Source organism: Astyanax mexicanus, chromosome 14 (assembly GCF_023375975.1).
Source record: "Astyanax mexicanus isolate ESR-SI-001 chromosome 14, AstMex3_surface, whole genome shotgun sequence".
NCBI classification, from domain to species: domain Eukaryota; kingdom Metazoa; phylum Chordata; class Actinopteri; order Characiformes; family Acestrorhamphidae; genus Astyanax; species Astyanax mexicanus.
Genome location: NC_064421.1, coordinates 48,818,971 through 48,834,811, shown reverse-complemented (window position 1 = coordinate 48,834,811; position 15,841 = coordinate 48,818,971). Strand labels below are relative to the sequence as shown.

At 38.4% G+C, this 15,841-nt stretch overlaps 2 protein-coding genes across 4 annotated transcripts in view; both read right to left on the bottom strand.

Annotated features, from left to right (window-relative positions):
* Nucleotides 1-15,841, bottom strand: part of bahd1 (bromo adjacent homology domain containing 1) — a 45,506-nt gene that overhangs the window by 19,658 nt on the left and 10,007 nt on the right. The window contains exon 1 of one of the 3 annotated variants that reach the window (XM_022672542.2): nucleotides 4,049-4,098. The exons of 1 other annotated variant lie outside the window; for it this stretch is intronic. The gene's annotated coding sequence lies outside the window, so the exon portion shown is untranslated. Of the gene's footprint in view, nucleotides 1-3,493; nucleotides 3,719-4,048; nucleotides 4,099-15,841 lie in introns of those variants that run through there. One more of the 3 variants, XM_022672541.2, reaches the window with a different exon arrangement.
* The window catches only part of ltk (leukocyte receptor tyrosine kinase), a 138,636-nt gene continuing 123,136 nt past the window's right edge, over nucleotides 342-15,841 (bottom strand). Inside the window, exon 30 of the transcript XR_007424003.1 lies at nucleotides 342-789. The gene's annotated coding sequence lies outside the window, so the exon portion shown is untranslated. The remainder of the gene's footprint in view (nucleotides 790-15,841) is intronic.

The window sequence follows — 15,841 nt, the reverse complement described above, 5'->3', positions numbered from 1 at the left end:
TAATCGTTGACTCATCATCATGAATCATTACTCGACTAATCGTAAAAATAACCGCCAATTTCAAACAGGAAACAATACTAGACGACTTCAATTTTTGAACGAAAAACGCAGCTGAGACATTTAACAAGTGGGCATTTTGTAAATTTTCTGCTTGATATTAATCACCTATATATGAGGATTTATATTTAAGCATTATAGAAAAAGATTTAATATTATATAAGAAACATTACTGACAATTCTAACTGTAATTGTTATAAAAATTATATTTTTTTTACTTAAGTAAATCTGTAAAATTGACAAAACATACTGAATAAAAACCATAAAATCTTCCCTTTCCTGAACTTCATTTTAAAACTTCCAAAATGTTCCTGAATACAAATCAAAACATTTTGTCCTCCTACTATTAATTATCTGTGCATCCACAAAAAGGCTGTCACCAAAAACAACTTCTCTGCTGCTCAAATTTTTTTAAGTATGCAATTTATCATTAGCATTTGAGATGTAACTTAGCGAATTTTCACACCAGCACTATTTGGTTTGAAAGCCTAAAAACTCACTAGTCCTCCTTTTTGTTCAACTGCAATTGATTGTTTTTTGGCTTTTTTCTCGGTCACATGACATCATCGCAGCATTCAGTAGCTCCTCCATTTTCATTTTGGCACGCCCGAAGTGTAATTACGGTGCGCGGCAGTGGACAAATAGCTATTTTATTAAAGGCGAGGAGACGAAACTCAGAGACAGTAGATAATTCAGCCTGTAATTTTCTCAGAGGACGTCTGAGAAAAACACCTACATGATCGTTCTGGACGAGAATAAAATCACAAAGAACCCCCTGAGAAACTACTCCCATCCAGACAGAGCTTTAGACAACTTTAAATTCAGTTGAAATGTCGTCTTTTAAGCCCATTAATAAGGAAAAACCCACCAGAGACATTATAATATGGATTACAATTGGCGTTTAGGAATTTTCAGTCTAAAATAAAACACTGCAGTAAGAAAGCTAAACACGGACAGGAAACGGCTTCCAAAGAAATGATCACTGTGGCATTTCTCCATTCAGATTTCAGCCATTATTTTTCAGTTGTCCTCATGCGTACTGCTATTTCTGTTCACTCAGCCGTGATGACAAATAATGAGGAGGAAGAAATCCACGCTCAGAAGAAAAACGGCCTGTACTTCACCAGGTTATTAGACAAGTGATTTAATCTACACTTGACATTAATGTATCGGAACAAATCCCTCAGCTGTCTGATTTATTATAGAGACAGACGTAACGCTTACTGAAATAAGACCCTTCACTCGATTAGTAACTGAGAAAAACCCCACAAAACACGAATAAAGCTTACAGTAGATAACTTACAAAAACTAAAAACGAACCGTTTCAATAGGTATAGAGAATGAAATTAAACAAATGGAAAAATATATATATTAATTAATAAATATATACAGTTTTAACCCTCCTGTTACGTTTATTTGTCAGGAATAGCAATGTTTTGGGTCACATTGTCCATGTCTACAGATGTTTTAAAGATTGTATGGTCATGATAATTTGCTGTGAAGGCATGGAAAAAAGTCATAAAAGTCATGGAAATGTATAGTTTAAAAAGTGTTTTAAAAAAGTGTCACAACTGGTGGAATTTCACATTACAAAAGACAACCAATATTATATAATCTCCAATATTCACACTATAGACCATTCTTTTGGAACTCACAATCCTTTTGTTGAATGCAATTAAGAATAGTTGCCAAAGTGAAAATGTAGTCAGCCCACTGGCTATTAAAACCCAGTTCTTTTGAGGGGTATCTGTATATATATGGAAGCTCTTATCCAGAAGTGGATGTTTGAATGAATCCAGTCTGAATCCAGAGTGTTATGTCTGGGAATACTGGGAATACGACTCCAGAGACAAAGCAGCCTAGTTGTTGTGACCTCTGTGCAAATTGGAATTAACTTTAAAGTGAAGTAATCTACTGACGTCCCCCCTTTCCCCCTCTTCAGTCTCTGCTGAACACAAGAGAAATGCCTGGATCTGACTGAGAAGAGAGAAGAAGGAGGAGAAGAGGAGGAAGTGCTGATGCTGGACGGCTTTGATTAAAAAAAATAATCATGGTTGGGTTTTAAAAACCCACGTTTTTAGACCTGAGGAGAAGAGGAGCTGGAGCAGATCACACAGAGCACAGCACTGAACTCAGAACATGAGCTTTAAATAGGATACAATCAAATCTGGACTTTAGCACACAGCCATCTCCAACCAAACACCAGAACCAAAGACCAGTATAGCCTATATATCCAACCAAACACCAGAACCAAAGACCAGTATAGCCTATATATCCAACCAAACACCAGAACCAAAGACCAGTATAGCCTACATCTACAATCAAACCCCAGAACAAACACCACCAGCATAGCCTACATATATCCAACCAAACACCAGTACCAACACCACCAGTATAGCCTAATACCACCAGTATAGCCTATATATCCAACCAAACACCAGTACCAAAATTACAAGTATGGCTTATATATCCAACCAAACACCAGTACCAACACCACCAGTATAGCCTACATCTCTAATCAAACCCCAGAACCAACACCACCAGTACCAACCCCAGAACCTACACCACAAATATAGCCTAATACCACCAGTATAGCCTGTATATCCAACCAAACACCAGTACCAAAATTACAAGTATAGCTTATATATCCAACCAAATGCCAGAACCAACACCATTAGTGCAGCCTAATACCACCAGTATAGCGTATATATATATTCAACCATACACCAGTACCAACCAGTATAGCCTCATACCACAAGTATATCTTATATATCCAACCAAACCCCAGTACCAACACCACCAGTATAGCCAACAGAAGCAGCAGAAGGAGGAGGTCCGTGAACCAAACGAGAACAAATCCCATCCATCCAGTCCTGTTTTCACAATTCCTGCTCCACCACCACCTCCACCACCATCTCCACCTCCACCACCAGCAGCAGCACGAGAGTCGTGGACCGAGCTGAGGAGGCTGTCTGTCGGCTCTCAGCCGCTCATAAACCCGCGACTCTGGAGTCCAAACACCAAACACCAAGCACGAGCCGATCAGAGACTTTACAAACCCAACAAAGCCACAGGCTTCTGATTATATATACTATATATCACACTGTTTCAAACATCTAAAGAGAGAGAGATACAACATAGATATACACAAGATCAAACACACATTTATAAATATATATATATACCCGACTATCTCTCTCTCTCTTTATATATATATATATATATATATATATGTCTTTCTTTCTCTTTTTCTCTCTCTCTCTCTCTATCTATCTGTCTGTCTTTCCAACCACCCCTTCTTCTTCCTCCTCTTTCCTCTCCTTTCCTTTCCTCCCCCTCTTCTTCTCCTCCTCCTCCTCCTCTCTCGACACAGAAACAGCAAAGCAAACGCGCATATAAACCCGTATAAACCGGATTACCGGAGCTCCGGCTTTACCTCCGGTTTCTCCGCGCGGGCGAGGCGTCGCGCTCCCGGGAAGTTGCTCTTCTCCTCGCGGCGGGTGAAACGGCAGCGATGCTCGGCGGAGGAGCGGAGAGAAACGAGGGGGATGGGGGGGGGGGGAGCAGCGGAGAGACCGGCTGAAGCGCTGACCTACTTCCGAACTAGCTCCGCTCCGCTCGCGGTAACGTTCAGCAAACCTGCGTAGCGCCCGCGCGCCGACAACCGTTTAACGCCGCCAAACCGCCGACCGCCGGATTAAATCCTGCGCGCGCGCGTGAACACGGTGAACACGCCAGCAGAACCCGGAGCGGAACCGAGCGGATCCCGTCAGTTCCTAACAGTCTGTACGTAGCTAACGGAAGGGTCGTACGCGGAGCCGCGCTGTTACGTAATGAACCGCCAATTCAGCCTCTCCCAAACCCCCGGAGACCCGCGAGCCTCCGCCGGAGATCCGCGGATCGATGACGGGAAACGGACTAAAAGTTTGGGGTCGCGCGCTTATCGACAATAAACCCAAATCAACCGGAATAAAGAGAGAAAAAGCCTCACCAGCAGCACCGCCCAACTTCACCACTGAACACCCAGTTCAACACCAGCTTCAGACCAGTTACTGCTGCTTTTACTGGCCCACAACTGGTTTTAGATGGTTTAAACTGGTCTCGGATGGTCAAGCTGGTTGAAAAGCCGATGATCCTGCAGAAAACATATATTTACATACATGCTAATACATACTATGCTGGCAAACTTGCTATATCTAGCTTAGTTTAGGTTGACTGGTCTAGTGAAGCCTATATACTGAATTTCAAAATGTTCAGAAATAATTTTAGAAGATTATAGACTCAATTTATGTTATATTATGTTTAGAATACATTTATATATTAAGTTTGGTTGAAAATCTGTGATATATCCAGTATCGATCTACAAGTGTATAATGAATTTCATAATTTTACAGACAAAATTTATATTATACTATATTTATAATATATTTATATATTAAATTTGAAAAAAATATAATTCCAGTAATGGTTTTCAACCCACAAAGTACAAAAGTACAGCAACAGCGGATGTCTGCACCTACAAAGTTCTAAATATGAATTTGCCAATTCATGTAATGTGACCTGTAATAAATTCCAGTCCCTGATAGTTGCTGTAAATGTATATTGAAATGTGGAAATGTGTTAAAATAAAATCTACTTTTGGTCAACCAGCTTGGTCTATACTGGTTATCTGGAATGTGATAAATCCAATTTTTAGCATTACACCAGATAACACCATAAGTTTTCATGATAAACTTATCCAAATAATTTTAAGAACTCCTTGATTAACAGCAAATTTAAACTGCATTACCTGCACCCAGCAACAGAGGGCGCCTCTGACATTGCAGACTGTACCCATGTGACAAATAACCAGGCTGGAGGCAAAGCGAGGCAGAGGTAGAGGAAAACAATTTTTTAGTCTAATTCATACTATTTAAACTGTGTCCAACTGAGAAAATTTACTGCAGCCAATACAAGCATTGAAAAATGTACTATCTTATTTCATTGTGTTTCGATACAGTATAGAACTATCGAACTCTACTGCACATTTCATATAATCTCCATTTTTGTCAATTTTTAGTTTACGACATAATCTCAACACACAAACAGTTCCTTACACTGTCTCAAAATTTCTTGATGAATGGGCCAATAGATGTTGTCCAAAATTACCTGAAATAAAGTATTTTTCCATGAACTTTTATTGAAAGTTACGAAGGTTTTATCTCAATTCTGTAAAGTTGCTGTTTTGGAGATACTTGTTTCTCATTGGGCAGCAACAATATATTGTCCATATCATAACTCTATTTTGGTTTGTATACCAACTAAACCGTCAATCTCTAATGAAAACATATATAGCTGATATGCTGGTCAAAATAAAAAAAAGGTAATCAACCAGTTTAACTTTTTTAGCTGTTTTTATTGCAGTAGTGCTTCCCTTTCTTTTGTTCAGAGTTTATCCTGGAATAAATATGCCTGAACTGTCTGGAAGATGCTTTTAAACTTGCTTTATCATGATTCAGCCTGGTAAACGTCTCTATTTTACTCCCTTCATCCACTCTCTCTCTCTCTCCACTCCCTCCTCTCTTATATACAGTAGCTATAATAACCCCATTCATCTGCATTACTGCTCTTATCACAGTATCACACTTGTGCAGCTGAAAGCCAGTCTGTTCTTCTAAAAATACACACCATCAACTTTTCCAAATAGGTGGCCTCTAATGTGTGGGGAGCGTAAGCATGGAGCACACACTATACAACAAAAGAGTTATTCACCAATTTATCAAACAAAATATACTGGAAAGCCAAATGTCATGTGGAACAGGGAAATAGTATCTTGTCCCATGACTTTTGCCATGTCCAATTAACTATTTTAATCCAACCAGATACCAATGGTCCTGATCTACAGCACACACTGCAGGAATGTTAAAGTTCTATCCAGATGGGATTATTTTCTCAGGGGTTCGTCTGTGTAAAATATTTCACTCTTCTACTCTTTAGTGATAAAACTCCTGCATCCGGACTGTAATTGTAAAAACAGGAGGATCAGTGAGTTTTAAGGCTTTAGTTTTTCTCGGTCACATGACATCATCGTGGTGTTCAGTAGGTCCTCCATTTCCACTCACTGTTGTTTTTTTTTTACATGGATCTCCGTGGAAACGTGGTGCGCCCAAAGTGTACAGTAACTACGGTGCGCGGCAGTGGACAAATATCTATTTTATTATTTTATTAAAGGCGAGGAGACGAAACTCAGAGATGTGCGTCCGGACAGGACTAAAATTAGCGGAGGAGCACGGAGTTCAGAGAAAAACAGTAGATAATTCAGCCTGTAATTTTCTCAGAGGACGTCTGAGAAATAAAACACCTACATGATCGTTCTGGACGGGAATAAAATCACAGAGGATAAAAAACCCTCATAAAAGAGAAAATTATCCAGAACCCCCTGAGAAACTAATCCCATCCGGATATGGCTATAGAAGGTTTGATCACTCTTAGTGGACAGGTAAGTGGGCTTTAATGATTGGGACCGGTGGCATCTGGCTAGAATTGTCCATGCAAACAGACAATTGACTTTGGCAATCACATCCACAATCACATTCAATATAGAATGCCACACATGGATATCCCATAGGTCAACAGCTACAATTAGCATGCCATTGTACATCTTTACACATATTTAATGAAATTAACATGCTGAAAAAAGAAACATAACATTTAATGCAATGTACTAAAGGTGCAATGTGTTAAACCAAGTGAAAAAAACTGTAGTTGTATTTTAATATGTGTAGAAAGGTTTGTTCTGTAAAAGATAAACTTATTTACAGAAACACAGAAAAAGCAACACCACATGAGAAGAGGTGCTTTAACCTTTTAGGCAGAACATAAGACGTGATTTCGGTGGTTCAGTCCATCAGTGCTGCACTGAAATCTTATAAGCTGATCTCTGGTTTGATATTATTGCAAAGGCAGCAAAAGCCATTAGGCCCAGTCTACAAGCACTCTCGGGCCATTAGCTATAAATGTTTGTATGCAGACCAGTGGATCTTAATGTTCCAAAAAATATGACACAATAAAAACAAAAGGAAGCTCCAGAAGAACAGAGAGAGAAGTTCACCGCCTCATGCTGGAGGAGAACACACTGTCTTATACACTCTGTTCTGGTCATCCACAGATCTAACAATCAATCTGATCAGACTATTTATTGAATATGGCTGCATTAGTGAAAATTATAATCTATACAATATATATATATATATATATATATATATATATATATATATATATGTATATACTGCATTCTTAACTGATTAAAGTCAGCAATTAGGTAAGATCCTCAATTGGGAAAATAATTACTGCCTGTGTGATTATGTTTCATCTGGCAACAAATTATCTAACCCTAACTGATGCAGGGAGTAGCCTCTCATATTTTACAAAAAACAACCATATGGAATGACACTCTGATCCTGTGATTGTGGAAAAGATATTAATGTATTTCATAATAGTCAAATTAATAGAATGCATCAATGAGGGAAAACATCTGAGGATATAAATGCTAAAACTACTAAAATTGAGTTAAGACCCATACAACGAATTATTAAAAAGTAGAAGGATACTAGGGACCCATCATCAAGGAAGGATATTGTTGTAAGAAATCTGCAATGACGTAAACACTAACATAACACTAGAACTCAGGGATATGTTTAATAGTGAAAGTAAGAGCTTTCCCACTTGCACACAGTGTGAAGGGATTAGGCTTAAAAAAAACACTTATCTGTGAAGCTAACCAGCGAAAACAGCTTAAAACATGTATGTATTCGCACGTGTGTGTCAGCAATGAGTCCAAGAAGATAAATGCATTGTGCTGAAATTTAGCTCCTCCTTTCATGCACACAAAATATTACACTTGTGATTTCTGTATCTACTGTAACTGTAGAATGGTTAATCCTTATATTTATAAGCAGAAATAAAATCAATCTGAAAGTTTATTATTTACATTCATTCTTGTGCAGAACAAGCCCTTAACAAAAGGCAATAAACTTAATTCAACACTCGGCAGAGAACAGAGAAAACTGAGGGGTATTTATACTGGATAGGCCAGGTGAAAACAGTCAGTAACTGAGGGAGTGGGGACATTGAAGCGTCCGGTGTGAGTGCATGCTGGGAATTAGAGTCTTTAAGTAATTCAGAATCCAGAGCAGGCAGACTGACAGTGCCAGGACTGACAGTGAATCACGTTTGTCTTATTTGTTTAATAATTTTTTTTTTCATTTAACAAATAAGTAACAATGCAAATTTCTACATCCTGTCAAACAATAACAGGATGTTCAGATACTGTAAGCCTGTATTTTAAACACTATAAAGGATTTTAACTCTGAGTTCAGCAAGTTAAATATCAGGCCAGAGGAGCGTTTATCTCAGGAACTGCTGGGTGTGGTTTTGAACATTAACGGCCTCTAGAAGAAGGACCTTAGCAACGGAGTGGGCGGCATTAGTCATCTGATTTACCATAACATACTGCGCTCTTATCAACCACCTATCAAGACCCATTAGCGCTGAGAGGGGAAAGGGCTCTGCTTCAGCTGCTCGTCTTCCTCCTTCCATCTGACAGCAGAACAGAGACGGTAAAACTGAGTGAATGAAGTGAATTTTTCACTGAGGAGAAAATATGAAGTTTTGCTGATGAAGGTGGAGCCTTGTTAGATTCACTCCATTATATATCAAGTAAAATGCAGAAAAGCTAGTAAAGAGTCCAGGGAACTAAGACACTGGTATGAATCCCTGTCATGCAGCTTGCCATCAGCTGCCGGAGCCCTGAGAGAGCCCAGTTGTCCTCGCTCTCTCTGGGTGGGTACAGTATATAGATGGCGCTCTTTCCCTTCATCACTCCTAGGGTGATGTGGATCAGCACAAGGCTGCGTCTGTGAGCTGATGTATCAGAACCAAGTTGCTGCACTTTCCTCCGAGCGTTAGCGCTGTGATGCTACTCCATTCAAAAAGTTCAAAAAGAGGCAGAGTCTGACTTTACATGTGTCGGAGGAGGCGTGTGCTGGTCTTCTTAACCCTCCTGGTGTTGGAGCATCACTAGTGATAGGGGGAATATACAGCTGATTTATTTGTATTTTTTGGTCAAAAATCGATTTTTTTTTGTGAAAAAATTAAAGAATTTATTTTTTGCCATAATCGCCCCGTAATAATTAGTGCCTTATGCCTTTTGTGCGTTTCGAGCTGCGCAAGGTGTACTTTTCCCTTCGTTACGATAGCAAAGACAAACTGACACTCATAAATCAAGGTGCATGGTGCACGTTTGATGACTCGCTCATAGATCAATAAAATAGGGCTCTTTATTTCTTAGGTTAAATTTAAATAATATAAGACAAATGAGAGAAATCTTGATTGCCCAACTAGTAGTAAGATTAATTGTGATTTAATATTTTAATAGTTTAACAGCTTTAATCTAATTACCACCCTGTTACTCTCACATTACAGCAACTTTTTATAACCTTCGCTTGTATTCTCAGAAGAACAGGCTGGTTTGACACGTGCGAGTGAACTGTGATAGTGATAGTGGTAGCAGTAGCAAAGGTGATGCAGGTGATTGAGGCTAAGCTAGTGCTGTTATTCTACAGGGGTTGGACATTGAAACTGAAACACCTGGTTTTAGAGCACAATAATTGATTGTGGTGACGGACAGTTCTGGTGGAAACAGGAGAGTTGAGGTGAACATTGAATTCTGCGTGATTTGATCAGCCGTGGTTTTATGTTTTTTGGATACAATCCGGGTTAGCACCCGAACATCCCTTTCAGACAGCTTCCTCTTACAGCGTCCACAGTTAATCCTGTTGGATGTGGTTGGTTCTTCTTGGTGGTGTGCTGACGTTACCCTGGATACCGTGGCTCTTGATGCATCACAAAGACTTGCTGTCTTGGTCACAGATGCTCCAGCAAGACGTGCACCAACAATTTGTCCTCTTTTGAACTCTGGTATGTCCCCCATAATGTTGTGTGTATTGTAATATTTAGAGCAGAACTGTGCTCTTACCCTGCTAATTGAACCTTCACACTCTGCTCTTACTGGTGCAATGTGCAATTAATGAAGATTGAACACCAGGCTGCTCCAATTTAGCCATGAAACCTAAAATCCCACACTAAAATGATGACAGGTGTTTCAGTTTCATTGTTTAAACTCTGTACAGCAGAGTGAAATAAGTGAGAGGAGACTCTGATATGTATTTCAGGAAGGAGTAATTATGAAGTTAATGCTGAGTGTGCTGAGATGACAGACAGGAACATCGGCTGGTTCTATTATCCGGCATGTCGACCTAATAACATCTCACGCGCTGACGATCTGCTTCTGCAATTAGGATTCATTAGCTCTGTCAGCGCGTGAGAACCGTCAGCGTGACGCTCTGTCCATCTGAACAGCAGAGCCGTCACTAAACCTGCCACTCAGGAGGTGCGAAGGTTAATGCAGTCAGTCAACCTGCCACCCCACCCTAACCCACCCCGACACACCTCCAACATCTGTCACCAAACGCATCTCATTACCAGCAATTATACTAGCGCATCTCTATATATATTATATATATTAAGGCTGCATGATATATCGTTTAAGCATCGTCATCACGATGTGCGCATGCGCAATATTCACATCGCAGTGTGATGCCACTTGAGGCAGTAAAATCAAACACGTCATGTTGCAAAGTTTTAATTCTTGACGCAAGAAGTAGATACACAGCGCTGTCTCTGTGTCTGTGTGAGTGACAGGCAGCTGCTGCCTGAGAAGCGCTAGGGGGAGGGGCAGGAGTAAACACGGGGTAACCACATGCATGGCCTCCATCCACATGGTTGGGCACGTGCTCGTAAACGTGAGCACATGTGGAAAGCTGTGCTCCTCAGTCCAGCACAGTTTAGCAGTGCAGATATCTCCAGTTACAGCTGAATTCACACTTTTAATCCCAGAAAAACTTATTCTTAATCTGATTTACCTTTTAAAAAGACATTTAAAGCCTGATTAAAGCCCTTTTCCAATATCGTGCAGCCCTACTGTAGATGTATTACACACTGAGTGATCCATTTTAAGCGTTTTTTTAAGTCTTTTATTGTTGATGATTATGAAGCTTATAGCCAATGAAAACCCAAAAATCAGTCTCTCAGAAAATGTAAATATTATATATAAGACCAGTTGGTACTTTTGGCACTTTTGTACTTCAACAAAATAAACATTACAGTTTTATGCACTTAATAGAAATCTATATTATCTAGACATATATAATAAAAATCTATCATTTTAAATCATGTTTATACATTATTTTACATAATAATAATAAATTATGTATATTCATAACTAGAACTTTATCACAGATTTTCTTATAGGAAAAATATTTTTTAATAGTGTCACACAATAAAAAACTTAATAAACATAAATAACCAACGAAAATCAACCACAAAACTAAAGCATGGCAGATTTAGTGCCTGCATTTAACTGCACACATAAACAATTACAAGTAAATAGAGTAAATAGCAGCACAAATATAAAATATAAAAAGGCCGCCAATAATAACTCTATTATCACAATATGGAGTTTTTATAGAGTTAAAAATGTTTATGTGAAATTAAAAAAATGTTTATGTGATATTATTGGGTAAGATAATAGCATAATAATGCAATCTAACACTCATTTTAAACCATTAACTTCTATTTATTAATACTGAATACATTTTAATTAAGTCTTTAATGGGAAAGAAAAACCTAATCAACGATATCAGGGTCAGTATATATGGTTAAGATCATGTCTATATATCGTACAATCAGTCAATACTGTAATTATCATAACAGGTCTACTCACAAGCCCATAACATCTGCTACACGTCTCAGGCTCTGAGTTTCTGGGTGTGATTAGTTCTGTCTGGATGTGAGTGATGATCTTTAGGGGAGTTAAATTCTCACAAGCACTTCTTTAAACTGCTGTCTGTAGAGCCGTGAGCTCTGCTGCTGAAACTCTGCTTTAAAAAAACACTGCAGAACACGTTCCTACAGCGCGGGTTTATCCTGAGAACAGGTTACAATAATTATTTACCTGTAAAAGATTAATATATCAAATAAAAATAAATAAATCTGTTTTCTTTTTCTACATGAAAAAACACAACAACATAATATAAAGATACAGATCTCAATGTTAGACAGTATTTAAAAAAAAATCATTTGACCACTTTTTGCAAACAGTGTTGACTTTAGGTGTACATCATTGAAATGGTCAATAAATAAATAAATGAATTAAATACTGTTTAAGTGCTGTTTAAATATTTTTGCCACTTTTTGTCAGAGTCAAGGGTTGAATTGCAGAAAAACACTATTATTTTTTACATCTATTATATTACATCATGTCTCTAATTATATACATAATACAAAATATACATAAAATAAAGCCTTTTACAACATAACCGTGTGTGTGTGTGTGTGTGTGTGTGTGTGTGAATATGAAGATGCTTCCAGACTGCAGTGAAAAACACATGAAAAGGCTACGTTTACATGCAGCACAATCAGAATAGAGAAGTCTGATTGAGGCCATTCCAAATACAATTTCTATCTGATCACGATACATCAACCTGTGAATTATTATTCATGGCCCCGCCCACCGCGGCTCGGGACCGCCCACAGGCAAAGCTGAAGCCGGGCGGCGACACCGTCTCGTCAGATAGGAGATAACTAACAGCGCTAGAAACAGCATGCAGTTCATTCCTGTGTTATTTGTGTGAATAACCCATCAGTGTTTATATACTTTACCCAGTAATTCAGAGCTAAGAAACAAATGGTTAGAATTAGTCTATGGAGGAAAAACACCACCAGCCAAGTACAATTGAGATAGGTAGGTGTTTAGATGTTTAGAACAGTTCTGTTTTTACACTACTTCAAAGCAAAACTCCAACAAAACCCGGGGTGGATTTTTACTTTCTGGACCTGGACTCTACCCACCTCTGTGTGTGAGTAACTATAGGTTTAAATAGGATCTCCAGTGGATTTGGTGTTTTACAGAGACTCTAAGATGATAGAATTTCATAGAATATTCATACATGCAAACATATTGCCTCTGATTGGCTAACAGCACTGCGAGTAGTGCTGGGCGATAAAACGATATCGATAGTTATCGAGGAAACTATATATCGCGATAAGTCGGGGCGAGAAATTCGATAAACTAAATTTTCTATTTCCCGTTTAAGTAGCGTTGTGAACAGGCGCAGCACGAGATCAGGCAGCACGCTGAACTGCTGCTTAGCCCAGTACAACCCCTCCCCTCCCTCTCCACCATCCCCCTCTCCACCATCCCCCTCTCCACCATCCCCCTCCGCCCCACCCCCCGAGCCCCTCCACTCTGAACTCCTCACACAGCGGCTCCTTCTCTCCCATTTACTGGATAAACTTCATTTATACTATTCAGCGGCGCTACACTGGAAAACTCACCTTTTAAATATGAGGCATGCGTCTCCAAGATATTTAGAGAGGTGAGCTTGTTCAGATTTCTGAAGGCAGGTAAACGCTGCTCTGTTTGCTGCTAGTTAGATTAGCTTGTCTCCAGTTTAAAGTTAGCGATGTTTACGGTGTAAAAGGGATCTGTGCAATCTGTCATCATTAGCTAAGATGCTTTCACTGCTTTTTACATTCTAATAAACTAATAGGTAACGCACGTTAGCCGTGTTAATCCACGTTTCGTGTAAATTAAGGTTAACTTCAGCACGAGTGAGGGGTTAGTATATAAACACACAGAAAGGAAGCACTTTCCATCTTTTTTCCTAACTCTCACTGTTTCTGTTAGAAAACCCTGAGGGCAGAATTCTCCTCTGTCTTTGTGTTTTATAGTTTTTAACAGATAGAGAGTCTGTTATGCTGGATATTTTACTAAATACAGAAGATTATATAATCTGTCTAGTTGTATTTGAACTGAGCTAAACATTGCTGTTACTGAACTGGAGTTTTAAATACACTTAAGTAATGTAAGTCTAGTCTACTGAAAGCCAGTAATGTTAGTATAAATCTGTACTGCAGTAGAAGTGGATCATTTCAGAAACTTGACTTTATTCCTCCCACCTCCATTATAGGTCACTTACTTTAAAATATTTAAATGTTAGCTTAATTTAAATGTAAAAAAAACCTAAAGGCTCTTATTAAAAAAAAACATAAGCAGTAAATTATCTAAAATTACAACAAATAGAAAATAGAAAAACAGTAAAACATATGTAATACATACTTTTTATATGACCAAAATTAAACTAGACTGAAATGTGACTAAAACTAATAATATCCGATAGACTAAAATGTAACTAAAACTATTATACATTTTAGTGAAAAGACTAAGACTGTATCAAAATCACCTGTCAAAATGAACACTGTGATATACTCTTGTATTTTGCTTTATGTAGTTGCCTGCATTCAGGGAGGGGAATGATCTTTTGATTAAATATAATTTTATTAAAAAAAAATAAAGTGCTATTGCAATTTAAATTAAACAGACATATAATGTAAAGGGTCTTACATATTTTTTAGTTTATATATTTGTCCCCTTTTTAAAATTAATTTAAAAGCTGTACCCACCTGGCAAGATGTTAACATCCTAGTGTCTGTCCACAAGGCTCTGAGCCTGCTAGTGATTTTGGCCATAACTCCCTTATTCTGTCACTTCTGAGTAAAAAAGAAACCTTTAAGTGTAACAGAAAGTGATTTGATTTATATCGTGATACATATCGATATCGGCTGATATGAAAAACTATATCGTAATAAGATTTTTTTCCATATCGCCCAGCCCTAACTGCGAGGCAGCGAGACGGACACCAGTTAGAAACTATTTAAAATAAAGACATTTTACAGTAATAACAGTGTAACTTTGCAATGTCATATGTTACTTTACAACATGTGTAATAATGCTAAACCTGCTAAGTGCAGTATAGGCTGTATAGGCAGCACGCAGTGCTGTTAGCCAATCAGAGGCAATATGTTTGCATGTATGAATATTCTATGAAATTCTATCATCTTCATTCCCTGCAATTATTAAAATCAGCCCTACTATCGCACTTCTTTTTCTCCTGATTTTCAGTGGAAGCCTGAAGCACTGCGTGAGCATTTCCACTTGTTTGGCTGTGTTGGTTCAGACTCGAGGATGACAGTTTGCCACCTCTGATCTGACAGGACATGACACAGGAAGCCTTGTTAGCTGTTAAGCAGCCTGTCTTCAAAGAGACGATAGATGAGAGGCAGCGTGGCTGGGAAAAATGACAGGGATGACTCTGAGCGTATTAACAGATCCTGAGAAGATTAGAGTAAAGGAGAGCATAAAGTCCTGTTTATTTAACAGTTTTCTACACTCCTGCTAACAGAAAAGCTCTGCCAGTGAATATTGGATGCTCCTGGCGATCAGAGTCAGACAAGAAAACACCTAAAAATGATGAGTATCTTTGATTTTATCAAATTAAAAACCTCTGGAATATAATCAAGAGGAAGATGGATGATCACAAACCATCAAACCACCAAACTGAACTGCTTGAATTTTTGCACCAGGAGTAAAGCAGCATAAAGTTATCCAAAAGCAGTGTGTAAGACTGGTGGAGGGGAACATGATGCCAAGATGCATGAAATTTAATCTGTGATTAAAAACCAATCAGGGTTATTCCTCCAAATATTGATTATTTCTGAACTCTTAAAACTTTATGAATATGAACTTGTTTTCTTTGCATTATTTGAGGTCTGAAAGTTCTGCATCTTTTTTGTTATTTCAGTCATTTCTCATTTTCTGTAAATAAATGCTCTAAATGAGAATATT